The sequence below is a fragment of the Salmo salar genome, chromosome ssa06 (genome assembly GCF_905237065.1).
Source record: "Salmo salar chromosome ssa06, Ssal_v3.1, whole genome shotgun sequence".
Lineage (NCBI taxonomy): Eukaryota > Metazoa > Chordata > Actinopteri > Salmoniformes > Salmonidae > Salmo > Salmo salar.
The window spans coordinates 2,807,348-2,825,902 of record NC_059447.1 but is presented as its reverse complement, the minus strand read 5'-3'; the positions used below and the strand labels follow the sequence as shown (position 1 = coordinate 2,825,902).

General features: G+C 39.8%; 1 long non-coding RNA gene across 1 annotated transcript in view; it reads left to right on the top strand.

The window, feature by feature from the left end:
- The first annotated feature begins 6,045 nt into the window (after positions 1 to 6,045).
- LOC123743356 (uncharacterized) overlaps positions 6,046 to 18,555 on the top strand; it is an 18,990-nt gene continuing 6,480 nt past the window's right edge. Inside the window, exon 1 of the long non-coding RNA XR_006770090.1 lies at positions 6,046 to 6,087. This is a non-coding gene — a long non-coding RNA (uncharacterized lncRNA). The remainder of the gene's footprint in view (positions 6,088 to 18,555) is intronic.

The following is an 18,555-nucleotide window of genomic DNA, read 5'->3' as shown; positions in this document are numbered from 1 at the left end:
AAGAAACAACCGGGGGAGCTCCGTGGTCCACAAGAAATACAGACAGCCAGTGGTGATGTAGTGGTATAGGATAACTAGGATGCTGCTGGGGGCAGTAGCTAGCTAGCCTTGCCTAGCTGTACCAGACTAGCTAGGATAACTAGGATGCTGCTGTGTAGAGTATGGCTACCTAGCTTACCTAGCTGTGCTGACTAGCTAGGATAACTGGGATGCTGCTTGGTGGGAGTAGCTGGCTAGCTTACCTAGCTGTGTGCCGACCTTAGCTGGGATAACTGGGGATGCTGCTGGTGAGTGTAGCTGGCTCAGCTCACCTGGCTGTGCCGGCCTCCAGCCAGGATAACTTCAGGATGCTGCTGGTGGAGTAGTAGCCTAGCTTACCTAGCTGTGCCCGCCAGCTGGGATAACTTGGGATGCTGCTGGTGAAGGGAGCTGGCTAGCTTCTAGGTGTTGCTGGCTAGCTTGCTAGCTAGCAGGGTTCATCTTTCCCCTCGTTCGAGGATGATGATGAATCCGGTGAACACAAATTGAAACAAGTATGGCTTGGGTGAAAAGGATCTGGCTACACTCATACTGCCCCTGACTATTAAGCAAAAGCAAATTGAACACTAAACTTCGGCGTCTCAACTCTATAGTGAACTCCATCATTTTTCCTGAAGATCACCTCAGCCCACTCTCGCGCTTAACCGGACAATATGCTTGGCGCCCACCATGCGGGGGACTCGGATGACGGGGAAGTTCCAGAACCCGGACTTGAGCAGTGCATCACAATAAACTAAGCCCAGTATTTACAGTGGGTTCATTAGTAATGGTAATTTTGTCATATATAGTTGCTTTTAACAGCGGTGAGAAATTTGGTAAAAAATATATGCGTACCAACATATAAGTCAATAATTAAGAGTCAGGCAAAGTGGTGGTGTCTATGTGAAAAATTCTATCTATGTCTTTCGTTGCAACGAGTAGTCAGGTCGTGCCACGGAACCCCTACGGTTACCTCAGTGGACCACGGATTGAGAGCTCGCTAATTTAGCAGGTGCTCTTATCCAGAGCGATTTACAAGAAGTGCATTCATTTTCTTGGGGCTAAGGGGCAGTATTCGGAAGTTTGGATGAATGGGGTGCCCAAAGTAAACATATGCATTACTCAGGCCCAGAAGCTAGGATATGCACGTAGGTGGTGGGTTTGCATAGAAAAACACTCTAAAGTTTCCAAAGCTGTTATAAAATAATGTGTCTGTGAGTATAACAGAACTCCCATATAGCTAGGTGAAAAACCTAAGAAAAATCCATCCAGGAAGTGGGATGTTTTGAAGTTTGTAATTTCTATTGAATGTCTGCCATACAGTATTCGATGGCTGTCGGGCTCAGATTGCACTTCCTATAGCTTCCACTAGATGTCAACAGTCTTTAGAAATTGTTTTTGAGGCTTGTGTATTCTGAAAAATGGGTGAGTAAGACCACTTTCAATCAGTGGTCTGTCTAATATCCTATACTTTGTTTGGTGCGCGCGACCAATGGCGTGCCGGTGTTTTTCCCTTTCTATTGAAAGCGGTATTGTCGGGTTTTAATTTGATTATTTGAGACTAAAAAAACAACCTGAGTTGATTATTAACATCGTTTTGACATGTTTCTACAAACTTTACTGATACTATTTGGATTTTTTTCTGTCTGCCTGTTGTGACCGCTGATTTGAGCCAATAGATTGCTGAACAAAATGCGCCCAACAAAACGGAGGTTTTTTGGACATAAAGAGGGACTTTATCGAAAAAAACAAACATTTACTATGTAACTCAGAGTCTTGTGAGTGCTTAAAGATCATCAAAGTATGCTTGATTAATTCTATAGCTATTTCTGATTTAGTGACTCCCTCTGCTTAAGCTTGAAAATGTTTTGTATGCTTATGTGTGCCCAATGTGCGCTGTCACTCAGATAATCGCATGGTATGCTTTTCCGTAAACGCCTTTTTGAAATCTGACAGAGCGGCTGGATTAACAAGAAGGTCATCTTTAAAGATGTTCATAACACTTGAATATTTTGTGAATGTTTATGATGAGTATTTTTTTGTATTTTTGAATTTGGCGCTCTTCAATTTCACCGGATGTTGTCGCGGATGGGGACGCTGGCGTCAATCCTACCCCTTACAAGTTTTTTTAAGAAAGCTAGGTGAAATGAGAGATGCCATCTTCAAAATAACTAGTGAGACAACCACATATCACAGTCAAATATACACATGATACCAACATTCCATTCCTGCTAATCAATATAGCGTTTTTGCTTAAAAAACACATTTCATCACATCTAAAAATCTAGAACAGTTGCACATATAATGTACCCATAAGCAAATCATTTCTGATAAAAAAACAAATGTGAAAAAAATAAACAACATTTTAGAAGTTAACTCTTTTTTAATTCCTTTAAAAATTATAATCTCACCTCTTAGCTTTGGTGTCATGCTCCCCAGAGAGACTCATTTCAGAGGCAAGGCCTCCTCCTCTCTCTCCCCCAGAGAGACTCATTTTTAGAGGCAGGGGCCTCCTCCTCTCTCTCCCAGAGAGACTCATTTTAGAGAACTGACCCCTAAACAGAGATCCAACATGTTGGTTGTGGTTAACACAGTAATTATTGAATGTCAATGTTATCATTTTATTAATTATTTCTTATAAAATATTTACTAACAGACATATCGAAACAGTCAGGTGATTTAATGCAATCACATTAACATGTAGTTGTGAAATGTCATCTCCATGGTAACTGTCAATAATAATAATAAGTCACTGTTTGTTAAGGTTGTTATAGATAGTACAGCAACAATAATAATAATAATAATAATAATAAGTCACTGTTTGATAAGGTAGTTTGACAGTACAACAACACAAGGGGGGGCCATGTCTCACACTTATTTGTATTAATTAAAAGTAGGCTATTTATTGTCTTTCAGTCTGTTGTTTTCTAAATGTCTCTGAGAATGTAGACAGAAGGGCTAAAACGGACATGAAAGATCTGAGGGGGAAATCATTGATCCATTCATAAAGTTTATTTGCAACAAGAGGTGTTATATTATGTAAAGTAGACTAGGTTATAATGTATAGTAGTGGGTTTTAGTGATATGTAGATGTTATATTATGTAAAGTAGACTAGGTTATAATGTATAGTAGTTGGTTATTAGTGATGTAGATGTTATATTATGTAAAGTAGACTAGTCTAAACCTGTTCAGATCAGTTCACATAATATTATAGTCCTACCAGTAGCAGGACAGAGAATGTACTGTATATAACCTACATATCATAGATGACCAGTCTAAACCTGTTCAGATCAACATAATGTTATAGTCCTACCAGTAGCAGGACAGAGAATGTACTGTATATAACCTACATATCATAGATGACCAGTCTAAACCTGTTCAGATCAACATAATGTTATAGTCCTACCAGTAGCAGGACAGAGAATGTACTGTATATAACCTACATAACATAGATGACCAGTCTAAACCTGTTCAGATCAGTTCACATAATGTTATAGTCCTACCAGTAGCAAGTCAGAGAATGTACTGTATATAACCTACATATCATAGATGACCAGTCTAAACCTGTTCAGATCAACATAATGTTATAGTCCTACCAGTAGCAGGACAGAGAATGTACTGTATATAACCTACATATCATAGATGACCAGTCTAAACCTGTTCAGATCAACATAATGTTATAGTCCTACCAGTAGCTGGACAGAGAATGTACTTTATTTAACCTACATATCATAGATGACCAGTCTAAACCTGTTCAGATCAACATAATGTTATAGTCCTACCAGTAGCAGGACAGAGAATGTACTTTATTTAACCCATATCATAGATGACCAGGTCTAAACCTGTTTCGATCAGTTCACAGAGACCATCAGGTTTGTCAGCATGATAAGTGATCATAAGCTCAAACCTACTTGACTATTGAATGTCTGACGTCAACCTAACCTTATAATAGTTTGTAGGTTGCCTAGACCTCCGAGAGTTTGTCCATCTTTCCTACGTATCAATGATGACCAGCGCTCTTTATATTCTTATGGATGAGGCCTGACTCTCGTGTGAAGCTAAATGAAGCTGGCTAGCTTTAGAAAACCAGTATATCTAGCTTGCATCATAATGTACCCCTCAGGCTATGTTCAGGTTTCAGCATCAGGCAGGTATAAACATGCCGAGTAGTAGCCTACAGCCTGGGTTGTATTCGTTAGTTTACTCCACAGCCAACCGTTTTAAAATGTTGCATAAAACATAAACAGTTCACTCTAAACGCTGTACAATGTGACCTAAACGATTTCTGTTGCTCAAACGTTTTGCTAGCAGTTGGCACTAATGAATACACACAACCTAAAATATCATGAACTATATGAATACACATAACAATATCATGAACTATATGAATACACATAACAATAACAACAACAAAACAATCCACTAGGTGGAGACATTGACCACAGTAGCCCTCACCCCTGAGGACCAACCTGTATAGTCTACCACACCCTCTCTCATTAGCACCACCAGCTGAAGGGAGACACTAGGCCCTCCATGGAATGACTTTGACACCCTTGCCCCTAAATGAACTTGTCCATTGCTTTTTTGTGATTATTCTGATGAAGGGCCGTTCTAGGCCAAAGCGTTAATCTTTTAACTCTGCTTAAATAAAACAAACATTTTGTGGTGTGAGAGCGTAGCGCCTTTTTCCATGATGATTTGTAGACCAACGTGCGCAATAATTGCATTTTCTGTTGGGTAAGCATTAGAATAAGCCTCCTCTATATTTGCAGCCGTAGGTGATCATTTTTCTCTAGTAGCTGATCCATCATCAGTATTGTGGAATAATTATAATGTTAAGGAAAGTTCTGAATGGAGAAAACTGATCTGAGAGCAGCGCTCCCTTTCTTTCCATCCTATCAGTATTGATACATGCTCCAACAACGTAACTGTTTTGGTAAACACATGTTACATCTTCGGACGTTGTAGGAAAGATGCATCTTAAAACACTCATAAGCTAAATTCCATCACGAAAAGGAAACCGTCCCCAGAGACACTTGCAGTACAGTTGCCATACCTTAATTTGAGCGTCCTGTGTTGCCGGAATTTTCCTGTCAGACTTGATTTGCCCTAATGAAAAATGTATCAACCCCTACAAAAATGTCAAATTAAGATATGGCATCTGTAAGTGCATCTTAAGGTAGCTAGGTGAGACAAACACATATCAGAGTCAAATAATCAGGATCCGAACGTTCCATTCCAGCTAAACAATTGATATATGGAAAGTATTCAGACCCCTTGACTATTTCCACATGTTGTTGTTACAGCCTTATTCTAAAATGGATTACATTGCTGTTGTTTTTCCTCATCAATCTAAACACAATACCACATAATGACATCACAATACCACATAATGACATCACAATACCACATAATGACAAAGCTGGGTAGAGACAACCACATAACACCGGAACCAGAGGGAGACCTGAGTTGAGAACGTTCTCTATCATGCAGATAAGGGACATGTGTGAGTGTGGTTTAATATTTCTGTACAGAAGGCTCGCCTTACTTACTAGTGTTTTGCTTTCCCCCCTCTCTGCTGCCACGCTGGACTGTGGGCTGGGCTCAACCAATGGATGACGACAACAGATTACTTCAATGTACCACGATGTACGACTGGCCCATGACTACCAACGCTGCCGTTTTAGAATATTCTTCGCAGCACAGACATTATCTGACTAACTGAAATGGTCCACACACACAGGCAGTGTGGTGAAGGAGGCGCAACACACCTCTTCAACCTCAGGAGGCTGAAAAAAATGGCTTGTCACCTAAAACCCCTGACAAACTTTTTAGGTGACGATTGAGAGCATCCTGTCGGGCTGTATCATCGCCTGGTAGCGGCAACTGCACCACCCACAACCGCAGGGCTCTCCAGAGGGTGGTGCGGTCTTACACATGCATCACGGGGCAAACTACCTGCCCTCCAGGACACCTACAACACCCGATGTCACGGGAAGGCCAGATCATCAAGGACAATAACCACCCGAGCCACTGCCTGTTCACCCCGCTATCATCCAGAAGGCAAGGTCAGTACAGGTGCATCAAAGCTGGGACCAAGAGACTGGAAAAACAGCTTCTATCTCAAGGCCATCAGACTGTTAAACAGCCATCACTAACATTGAGAGGTGGCTGCCTACATACTGACTTGAAATCATTGGCCACTTTAATAAATGGAACACTAGTCACTTTAATAATGCCACTTTAATAATGTTTACATGTCTTGCATTACTCATCTCATATGTATATATTGTATCCTACACTATCTATCGATCTTAGCCGCTCTGACATTGCTCATCCACATATTTATATATTCTTAATTCCATTCCTTTACTAGATTTGTGTGTATTAGGTATTGTTGTGGAATTGTTAGATATTACGTTTTAGATACAGCTGCACTGTCTAGAAGCACAAGAATTTCGCTTAACTCGCAATAACATCTACTAACCATGTGTATGTGACAAATAACATTTGATTTGATTTGATTTATATCTGGGACTAAGTTTGTTTATGTGTTGGTCTTATGCTATGTGTTCGTAACCTCTAGCTCAGATGATCGAGCTATAAACCCTTAAAGTAACTGTCAGTGGGTCCAGATTTATATGAAATATGACCTAAAAATGTCTTACAATATGAGTGAAGTAGTTTTCCTTCTAGAAAATGGTAATTAAGTATGTTGAATGGGAATGGTGTGGGCGTACCCCAACAACAGAATGCGGTGGGCATATACCAATCATTACAAATATTCTCATTAATAGACCGCTGATTGTCAGCTCTGCAAAGAGACAACATGACATGATGTTCTATGAGGAAATAGCAACGTTTTTAAACGGTCGAATTGAGATACAAGTTTGAGGTGGGGTTTTTGAAGTATTTTTCTCCATTTTATGCTATGGTCACAAATTACGAGTGAAGGACGTGTCAACAACATTATGTGGGTTGAGTTAAGAGAATATAAACTTTTAAAGGTTAGATTTTTAAAACCTTGTCTGTTTTGTGGCCTGGGATTTGTAGAACATGTGTTAACATTTTGAACACAAACACGCTATTTGTATCAATGCCAGGAGTATTTACTCTGTAATTAGGTACCTGGTATATACCAGGAGTATTTACTCTGTGATTAGGTACCTGGTATATACCATGAGTATTTACTCTGTAATTAGGTACCTGGTATATACCAGGAGTATTTACTCTGTGTTTAGATACCTGGTATATACTATGAGTATTTACTCTGTAATTAGGTACCTGGTATATACCAGGAGTGTTTACTCTGTCATTAGATACCTGGTATATACTATGAGTATTTACTCTGTGATTAGATAGCTGGTATATACCAGGAGTATTTACTCTGTGATTAGATACCTGGTATATACTATGAGTATTTACTCTGTGATTGAAGAAATGTCTCCCTTGGTGCATGTAATTGGCGGTATCATAGAGTGGAGTCTTCATGGACAGACTGCTGTCGCTCTGTGAATACATACCTGGTATGTACCATGAGTACTACTTACCCTGTAAATGCAAAAAATGTCTCTATCTTTGAAATCATCCTTGAGGTCCATAGACCCGTCACTCTTCATGGACAGAGAGCTGGGTGAGTCTGGTCTCTCCTGATGGACTGGGCTTCAACACAACAGAAACAGACCTTCAGTCTCTAGTCTAATCTAGACTAAAGATGATGATGTCGTGTCACTGATACCAGGTCAGAGACAACATATATAGTTAATAAAACATGCAAAGAGATTTATGTTTGTTCCCACAGTGCCCCACAGTGTCTACACAGTGCCCCCACAGTGTCCCACAGCGTCCACACAGTGCCCCCCACAGTGTCCACACAGCGCCCACACATTGTCCACACAGCGCACACACATTGTACCCACAGTGTCCACACAGCGCCCCCCAGTGTCCACACAGCGCCCCCACATTGTCCCCACATTGTCCCCAGAGTGCCCCACATTGTCCCCACAGGAGGCTGGTCTCTCCTGCTTGATTTGACTTCAACACAACAGAGACAAACATTACATCTCTCATCTACTCTGAGCTCGATGGGAAACATAAGAAGAGTTTCATTCTCAAAATGCTATATTTCACTTTTCTTAAATGTTGGTAAATTAGCTTTTATTGTTTAAAGAAATGATGAAAGAGATTGGTGTGTTTTTTCCTATCTAATCATGGCATGTGGTTGTTCAATAACAGACATGTATTTGTTTAAAGTCTATCACTTGATGGTTTCATTTCAGAGGGACAAATTACCATGTTTTTTGCTAAATGCTATACATCTGCCTCACTCTCAAATGTGACCGAACGCAAAAAAGTAAATAAAAACAATATGGGGATGAGGTAGGTTGATTGGAAGGGCTATTTACAAATGGGCTGTGTACAGCTGCAGCGATCGTCAGCTGCTCAGATAACTGATGCTTAAAGTTAGGTGAGGGAGATGTCTCCAACTTCAGCGATTTTGCAATTAGTTCCAGTCATTGGCAGCAGAGAACTGGAAGGAAAAGACGGCCAGTGAGCTGAGATAGTGGAGCCTAGCAAAGATTTATAGATGACGTGGAGCCAGTGAGTCTGGGCGACGAATATGTAGCGGGGCCAGCCACGGAGCATGCAGGTCGCAGTGGTGGGTGGTATATTGGGTGTGGTGACAAAACGGATTGCACTGTGATAGACTGCATCCACTTTGCTGAGTAGAGTGTTGGAGGCTATTTTGTAAATGACATCGCCGAAGTCGAGGATCGGTAGGACAGTCAGGTTTACGAGGGCATGTTTGGCAGCGTGAGTGACGGAGGCTTTGTTGTGAAATAGGAAGCCAATTCTAGATTTAATTTTGGATTGGAGATGCTTGAAATATGAGGTCTGGAAGGAGGTTTACAGTCTAGCCAGACACCTATTTGTAGTTGTCCACATATTCTAAGTCAGAACCATCCAGAGTAGTGATGCTAGCGGGCAGGCGGGTGCAGGCCGATCGGTTGAATGCATTTAGTTTAAGAGCATTCGGTGGCCACGGAAGGAGTGTTGTATGGCATTGAAGCTCGTTTGGAGGTTTGTTAACCTCTTAAATCTAGACGTTCCGCTAGCGAACACCTGCTCAATATCCAATGATAGGCGTGGCGCGAATTACAAATTCCTAAAAAATACAAAAACTTCAATTTTTTCAAACATATGACTATTTCACAGCATTTTAAAGACAAAGAGTCTCCTTTATCTAACCACAATGTCCGATTTCAAAAAAAGCTTTGCAGCGAAAGCAAAACATTAGATTATGTCAGCAGAGTACCAAGCCATACCCATTTTTCAAGCTAGCATATAATGTCACATAAACCCAAACACAGCTAAATGCAGCACTAACCTTTGATGATCTTCATCAGATGACACACCTAGGACATTATGTTTATACAATACATGCATGTTTTGTTCAATCAAGTTCATATTTATATCAAAAAAACAGCTTTTACATTAGCTGTGACGTTCAGAACTAGCATACCCCCCGCAAACTTCCGGGGAATTTGCTAACAATTTACTAAAATTACTACGATAAACGTTCACGCATAACAATTATTTTAAGAATTATAGATACAGAACCCTCTATGCACTCGATATATCCCGATTTTTAAAATAGCTTTTTGTGAAAGCACATTTTGCAATATTCTAAGTACATAGCCCAGCCATCACGGGCTAGCTATTTAGACACCGGCAAGTTTAGCACTCACCAATATCAGATTTACTATTATAAAAGTTTGATTACCTTTTGTTGTCTTCGTCAGAATGCACTCCCAGGACTGCTACTTCAATAACAAATGTTGGTTTGGTCCAAAATAATCCATCGTTATATCCGAATAGCGGCGTTTTGTTCGATGCGTCCCAGACACTATCCGAAATGGTAAATCAGGTCGTCGCATGGCGCAACGTGACAAAAAATTCTAAATATTCCATTACCGTACTTGAAGCATGTCAACCGCTGTTTAAAATCAATTTTTTTATGCAATTTATCTCGTAAAAGCGATAATATTCCGACCGGGAATCTCCTTTTCGGCAAACAGAGGAAAATCACAAAGACGGGGCGGAGGCACGCGCCTAAGCCCACAGTCTTGATCGGCCACTTGAGAAAGGCGATAATGTGTTTCAGCCTGGGGCTGGGATGACGACATTCAGGTTTTCCCGGGCTCTGACGCGCCCATGGAAGACGTAGGAAGTGTCCGTTAGCAGAGATCGCTTTGTAAAAGATAGAGATGGTAAAGAATTTCAAGAAATGGTCAGACAGGCCACTTCCTGTAAAGGAATCTCTCGGGTTTTGACCTGCCATTTGAGTTCTGTTTACTCACAGACACCATTCAAACAGTTTTAGAAACTTTGGAGTGTTTTCTATCCAAAGCCAATAATTATATGCATATTCTAGTTACTGGGCAGGAGTAGTAACCAGATTAAATCGGGTTGTTTTTTATCCAGCCGTGGAAAATACTCTGCCCCCTAGCCATAACAGGTTAACACAGTGTCCAGAGAAGGGCCAGATGTAAACAGAATGCTGTCGTCTGCGTAGAGGTGGATCAGGGAATCACCCGCAGCAAGAGCTACATCGTTGATATATACAGAGAAAAGAGTCGGCCCAAGAATTGAACCCTGTGGTACCCCCATAGAGACTGCCGAGGTCGGAAACAGGCCCTCCGATTTGATGCACTGTACTCTATCTGAGAAGTAGTTGGTGAACCAGGCGTAGGCAGTCATTTGAGGAACCAAGGCTGTTGAGTCTGCCGATAAGAATACGGTGATTGACAGAGACGAATGCCTTGGCCAGGTCGATGAAGACGGCTGCACAGTACTGTCTTTTATCGATGGCGGTTATGATATCATTTAGTACCTTGAGCGTGGCTGAGGTGCACCCGTGACCAGCTCAGAAACCGGATTGCATAGCAGAAGGTGCGGTGGGATTAAATGGTCGGTAATCTGTTTGTTGACTTGGCTTTGAAGACCTTAGAAAGGCAGGGCACAGCAGAGAAGGTACGGTGGTGTATATCATACACCACAGTTGAGAACAATGGGAAAGTCATTCTGCTTTGAATGCTGAAAACTTGTAACCCCACTTTTGAGAAAATGGCCATTAAATGCTTTGGTACCTACTGGAGAGCTCTTCTTTGTCTACAGGGTTGTTACTTTGGCAGTTAATGTCACCCATCTAAATAAATCGTTTTTATATATAATTAACCAAATATCCAATGGTGTAGAGTGACGTGAATTACAAATACCTCAAAAATGCAAAAACTTCAATTTTTCAAACATATTACTATTTTACACCATTTTAACCTTTTTAGGGCTAGGGGGCAGTATTTACCGGCCGGAAAAAAAACTACGATTTAATCTGGTTATTACTACTGCCCAGAAACTAGAATATGCATATAATTGTTGGCTTTTTGGATAGAAAACACCTAAAAAGTTTCTAAAACTGTTTGAATGGTGTCTGTGAGTATAACAGAACTCATATGGCAGGCAAAAAACCTGAGAAGATTCCAAACAGGAAGTACCCTCTCTGACCATTCCTTGGGCTTCTTGGCTCTGTTTAAAGAAAATTTAGGATCTTTGCTGTAACGTGACATTCTACGGCTCCATAGGTCTCGAACCCGGGAAAAGCTGAACGATGTAATTCCAGCCGCTGGCTGAAAAACTTTAGCGCGTTTGGTGGTGGTCGATCAGAGGGCCATCAGACTGAGGCTCGTGCACAAGGGGATCCCATGCTTACTTTCTCTCTTTGAACGTAAACACGCTGGTCAGAATATTATCACTTTTTTACGAAAATTGCATAAAAATTGATTTTTAAACAGCGGTTGACATGTGGGTACGGTAATGGAATATTTAGATTTTTTTGTCACGAACGCGTCGTCAGGCATTTCTTTACCATTCGGATAGTGTCTTGACGAACAAAACAGAGGATATTTGAACATAACTATGGATTATTGAACCAAACCAACATTTGTTATTGAAGTAGAAGTCCTGGGAGTGCATTCTGACGAAGAACAGCAAAGTAATAACATTTTCTTATAGTAAATCTGACTTTGGTGAGTGCTAAACTTGGTAGGTGTGTAAATAGCTAGCCCTGTGATGCCGGGCTATTACGTAGAATATTGCAAATGTGTTTTCACCGAAGCTATTTTAAAATCGGACATAGCGAGTGCATAGAGGAGTTCTGTATCTATAATTCTTAAAATAATTGTTATATTTTTTTGTGAACGTTTATCGTGAGTAATTTAGTAAATTCACCGGAAGTTTGCGGGGGTATGCTAGTTCTGAGCGTCACATGCTAATGTAAAAAGCTGTTTTTGATATAAATATGAACTTGATTGACAAAAACATGCATGTATTGTAATAACATAATGTCCTAGGTGTGTCATCTGATGAAGATCATCAAAGGTTAGTGCTGCATTTAGCTGTGGTTTGGGTTTATGTGACATTATATGATAGCTTGAATGGGTGTCTGATTATTTCTGGCTGGGTTCTGCTGACATAATCTAATGTTTTGCTTTCGTTGTAAAGCCTTTTGAAATCGGACAGTGTGGTTAGATTAACGAGAGTCTTGTCTTTAAAATGGTGTAAAATAGTCATATGTTTGAGAAATTGAAGTAATAGCATTTCTAAGGTATTTGAAAAACGCTACAGGATTCCACTGGCTGTTACGTAGGTGGGACGATTTCGTCCCACTAGGCCCTAGAGAAGTTAAAGACAAGACTCTCTTTTTATCTAACCACACGGTCCCATTTCAAAAAGGCCTTATAACGAAAGCAAAACATTAGATTATGTCAGGAGAGTACCCAGCCAGAAATAATCACACACCCATTTTCAAGCTAGCATATAATGTCACAAAAACCAAAACCACAGCTAAATGCAGCACTAACCTTTGATGATCTTCATCAGATGACACTCTAGGACATTATGTTATACAATACATGCATGTTTTGTTCAATCAAGTTCATATTTATATCAAAAACAGCTTTTACATTAGCATGTGACGTTCAGAACTAGCATACCCACGAAAACTTCCGGTGTTTACTAAATTACTCACGATAAACGTTGGACAAAAAACACAGACAATTATTTAAAGAATTATAGATACAGAACTCCTTTATGCAATCGCGGTGTCAGATTTTAAATAGCTTTTCGGTGAAAGCACATTTTGCAATATTCTGAGTAGATAGCCTGAGCCATCATGGCTAGCTATTTTGACACCCACCAAGTTTGGCACTCACCAAACTCAGATTTACTATAATAAAATTGGATTACCTTTGCTGTTCTTCGTCAGAATGCACTCCCAGGACTTCTACTTCAACAACCAATGTTGATTTGGTTCAAAAATAATCCATAGTTATATCCAAATAGCTCAGTTTTGTTCGATGCGTTCAAGTCACTATCCGAAGGGTGGTGTGTTTCGTGACAAAAAAATTCAAAATATTCCATTACCGTGCTTCGAACATGTCAAAGCGCTGTTTAAAATCAATTTTATGCGATTTTTCTCGTAAATAGCGATAATATTCCAAACCGGAGACATTTTATCCGTTCAAACACTGAAAGTAAAACATGGAGTCGTCACATGCACGCCGCACACCAGTGCCATTGTCCTCAGAAGGACCACTCACCAAAACCCCTGCTGTTTTCGCCCAGAGACTGCAGAGCTATCATTCAACGTTCTGGCGCCTTCCTAGAGCCAATGGAAGCCTTAGAAAATCTCAACGTTACAGCAGAGATCCTGTATTTTCGATAAAGAGGCTATAGAAGGACAAGAAATGGTCAGACAGGGCACTTCCCATATTGAATCTTCTCAGGTTTTGGCCTGCCATATGAGTTCTGTTATACTCACAGACACCATTCAAACAGTTTTAGAAACTTTAGGGTGTTTTCTATCCAAATCTACTAATGATATGCATATTCTAGTTTCTGGGAAAGAGTAATAACCAGATTAAATCGGGTACGTTTTTATCCGGCCGTGAAAATACTGCCCCCTTTCCCTAAAATGAACTAGAAAATGTTATATCTTGCAATTCTGAGTTATTACTACTTTAGTAAGGAATTAAAATTATTTAGTAGTACTGCAGTTGCTACATAATTCCAATAGATGGCAGCATAAGACCACAAATGATATTTCAGAAGATTAGTTTAGTTTTCTCCCTGGATACACCACCACTCCCCCTCACAGGAAAACTCCTGTGTGGCTTCTTTCTGTCCCTTTTCACACTGCTAACGCAAGAGAAAGGACTGAAAAAGCATTTAACAGATTACTGTGAAGTAAAATAATGATGATTCATGTTTATTATTACCTGTTTTTATGCTCATGTTTTGAGGGAAAAAGGAAACCGCACACTGCTCTTGATAGTATCACTGATCTTTATCCGTTCACATCGAAAGGGGTTGGAAGAAAACATATAAGTGCTACCAAATATAACAATATGTATTTCATAAATAGTCAAATAAAGTGTATAAATAAGAGATATTAAATACGTCTGTAAAATCACAATGAGGACATAACTTGCTCGGTAGGTCTATCATTAATCATTGGGTACATCTACAAAGAAACATCAGAGTAATCTTAAATAGGGGCATGTTTTGAAATTGTACTTCATCACTATTTCGATTACCAATAAGCCTGAACATTAATTCAGTCACCTCTGGTTGAGAAAAACTTATTTTCCCAGCACATTCATTGTCAAATTCATCAACCAGCATCGACCCACTCTGCCTTCTCACACAAGTAGTCAACTCAGCCCCCACTAAAAGCTGGTGTCGTCACTCTGCCTTCTCCAGGGGGCATGTTGAGGTAAATTAACTAACCAGGAGGGTTGCATGCTGTAATTTATTGGCGGGCTGGAAGACGCACTCTTGTCTTTTCTATATCGTGGCCGTTTAGTCCCAATATGAGATATGAATTTTATTGAATTTTATTTAACCTTTATTTAACAAGGAAGGGGCTCATTGAGATTTATAATCTCCTTTTTCAAGAGCGTCCTGGCCAAGATATCCAGCACCAAGTCATTACAAAAATTACAGACAAACAACATGAAAAACTACAAGTAATCTAGTAAAAACCATAGAATTCACAAGAGTATAACAAAATCAAAACAGCATATTAAAAACATTGACAGGTCAGGGAATCAGTCTCAAGATCATTCATCAGTGATTTAAAAAATACCAATCGGGACAAGTTACAGTTTAAAAGTATTTTGTAAGGCGTTCCAAGACGATGGCGCAGAGAACATAAAAGCCCTTTTACCAAATTCAGTTTGGAATTAAGAAAATGTTTTATAATGCATGTATACTAAAGTTGAGGTAGTGACTATTGATAATTTACCAGGGTTCAATACCTGCTATAGTCACTATTTATGTTGCTCTCCCAAAAACAACACAGGCCTAATACGAGATATATAGCTAACTAAAGTAATGACTGACCATTTTAGAAAATCATGGGACATATAGTCTGTGGTTGCATGCTATGTTATGTCAATCATATTGCTGCTTGTAGCCTATAACTGATGCTTTGTGGTCTTATGCTGCCATCTATTGGAAATATTTAGCAATTAAAAGTTATTAATTCACTGACAGACATTTGTGAGGCAGCTGAGAAATAAAGTGTATTTTTCTCATTAATTCGTTAGATCAGTCTCAAACCTGCCCCACCTATCCTACACCAATTCCTGGACTTTCACATAGAGGTTACTAGGTCACCCAGTTCAAACCACATTTGGAAAATAAAACTAATGTGTCTTGTTTATCTAGTGTTCTGCCTTGAAACAATAAATATAATAAAATAACAAAACAAAAAAGCAAAATGTTTAGACAGGTTTTGATTAACAAAATAATCAACATGCTATTTAGTGCTATAATGGTATTCACTAACATAATATTATTACTAAAATAGTTTCTAAAAGGGTTCTAGGCCCTACCCTGGAATTAGGGGTTAAGGATTAGGCTAAAACAGGTCATATGTAGGGTTAGGGGTTAAGGCAAAAATAGGTCATATGTAGGGTTAGGGGTTAAGGCTAAAATAGGTTCTACCTAGGACTAGGGTTAAGGATAAAATCAGTTATACGTAGGGTTAGAGTTTCTGTATAGCACTTTGTGACATCTGCTGATGTAAAAGGGCTTTATAAATACATTTGAGTGAATGTTAGGTTCAGGGTTTTTTAAGGTAAAAATCAGTGTGGGTTTATATCTCTCTTACTCCTCCCTGTGGCCTTCTGTGGGTTCTACATAACTCATTCACGACAGCTGCTATACTCATAATCTGAGGTAGCAAACTGCGTCAGATCTACAAATCAATGAGCTAGACCTGTCCATTTGGTTTGCAAATCAGTGAACCTGCGCTTCATTCGCTCAAACTGATGCCTACGAACGAAGATTTCGATCAAATTACCCAGCAGCCATTTAGGGACAACGAGTCGTCAAAAGAAAGTGTTATTTCTTAATTAGAAAATGTCTTCTGTCTGTTTAAATCAGCTACATCTTGAAAAAAGAGGACAGGGACGTGTTTGTTTAAGTTCTAAACCTTTTCTGAAAACACATATGGTTAACCATGACCAGAAAATGTTTAACATTTAGTACTGTCGGTCACCAAAACATAAACCCAGACGAATAGTGACATCGCTCAAAAAAGTAGCTGTAATACTGTTAATAAGTTACCTGAGGTCATCGTTCAATTTAATGCCGAGAAGTCTCATTGATAACAATAGAAAAGCAGAACAGAAGGTGAGTTGGTGCCACGGTGCTCAATAGAACTAATAGGAGCTGGCAGGGTGAAAATTCACCTGAAATAAGGCCTGTTCTTTAGCAATTACCTCAAAACTAGAGACATAAGGTAATGTTACGAAACTGGTCTCCATGGCGGATGCAATTAAGTACTTTTTATCAACAACAAAAAACATTGTTAAAAATGTAATGTGTCCAGCCTACTGAGGAGCCCCGAAAATAATATTCAAAAGTGTGGTCCTTGGACACAGAGGGTTTAAACACTAAAGTTACCGTCCATCTAGTGAGGAGAGGAGAACCGGACAGAGGTAGCCAGCATCCGTCAACAAGAGAGGGAGAAGCCCTCCACGGATTTAAGAGTTAACAGCAGGTGTCTTGATAATACTATAGAATAATGCAGTGAGTCAGTGGTTGCTGCTCCACATGTAAATGCTTTGTAGTAGTTAAAAATAATGTTTTGATATTTCATATGATAAATCCATAAATAATATATGTCTTGTGCTTTTGGCAATGATTTATGTATAATACTTATGTATAACAAGTGATAACATGTATGTCTCCAAAGCGTTTTGTCTTCATTTTGGCAGGTTCATTTATGCTAATTTCTCAAGATTAACTCAGGTTTTCGTCCAGCGGCTAAGGAGTTGGAGCTGTGGCAGGAGTTGGACCTGTGGTCGAAAGGTGGCTGGTTTATACCCCGGGCCGGGCGCTGGAAAAAACGGGAGGAATTGATCTGACCACTGGAGGGCTGCTGGGTTCACATCCTCAAAACATTCACCTTTCGTTGATCAGAACTCTAGAGGTTCTTCGCCCAAAAATATATATCACTTTTAGTGATTCCATATATTAACCTGTTAGGGCTAGGGGGCAGTATTGACACAGCCGGATATAAACCGTACCCAATTTAATCTGGTTACTACTCCTGCCCAGTAACTAGAATATGCATATAATTATTGGCTTTGGATAGAAAACACCCTAAAGTTTCTAAAACTGTTTGAATGGTGTCTGTGAGTATAACAGAACTCATATGGCAGGCCAAAACCTGAAAAGATTTCATGCAGGAAGTGGCCTGTCTGAGAAGTAGTGTTTCATCTTGGCTCTTTTATTGAAGACTGAGGATCTGTGCAATAACGTGACACTTCCTACGGCTCCCATAGGCTCTCAGAGCCCGGGAAAAGCTGAACGATATCGAGGCAGGCTCTAGCTGAAACATCGTTATCGCTTTTGGCAAGTGGCCACCAGAGTACTATGGCTTAGGCGCGTGCCCGAGTCAACGGAATGCTTTCTTTTCTTTTGTCTGTTTACCTAAACGCAGATTCCCGGTCGGAATATTATTGCTTTTTTATGAGAAAAATGGCATAAAATTGGATTTTAAACAGCGGTTGACATGCTTCGAAGTACGGTAATGGAATATTTCAAAAAAAATTGTCCGAATTGCGCCATGCTCGCCACCCTTATTTACCCTTTCGGATAGTGTCTTGAACGCATACGAACAAAACGCCGCTGTTTGGATATAACGATGGATTATTTTGGACCAAACCAACATTTGTTATTGAAGTAGAAGTCCTGGGAGTGCATTCTGACGAAGACAGCAAAGGTAATAACATTTTCTTATAGTAAATCTGACTTTGATGAGTGCTAAACTTGCTGGGTGTCTAAATAGCTAGCCCTGTGATGCCGGGCTATCTACTGAGAATATTGCAAAATGTGCTTTCACCGAAAAGCTATTTTAAAATCGGACATATCGAGTGCATAGAGGAGTTCTGTATCTATAATTC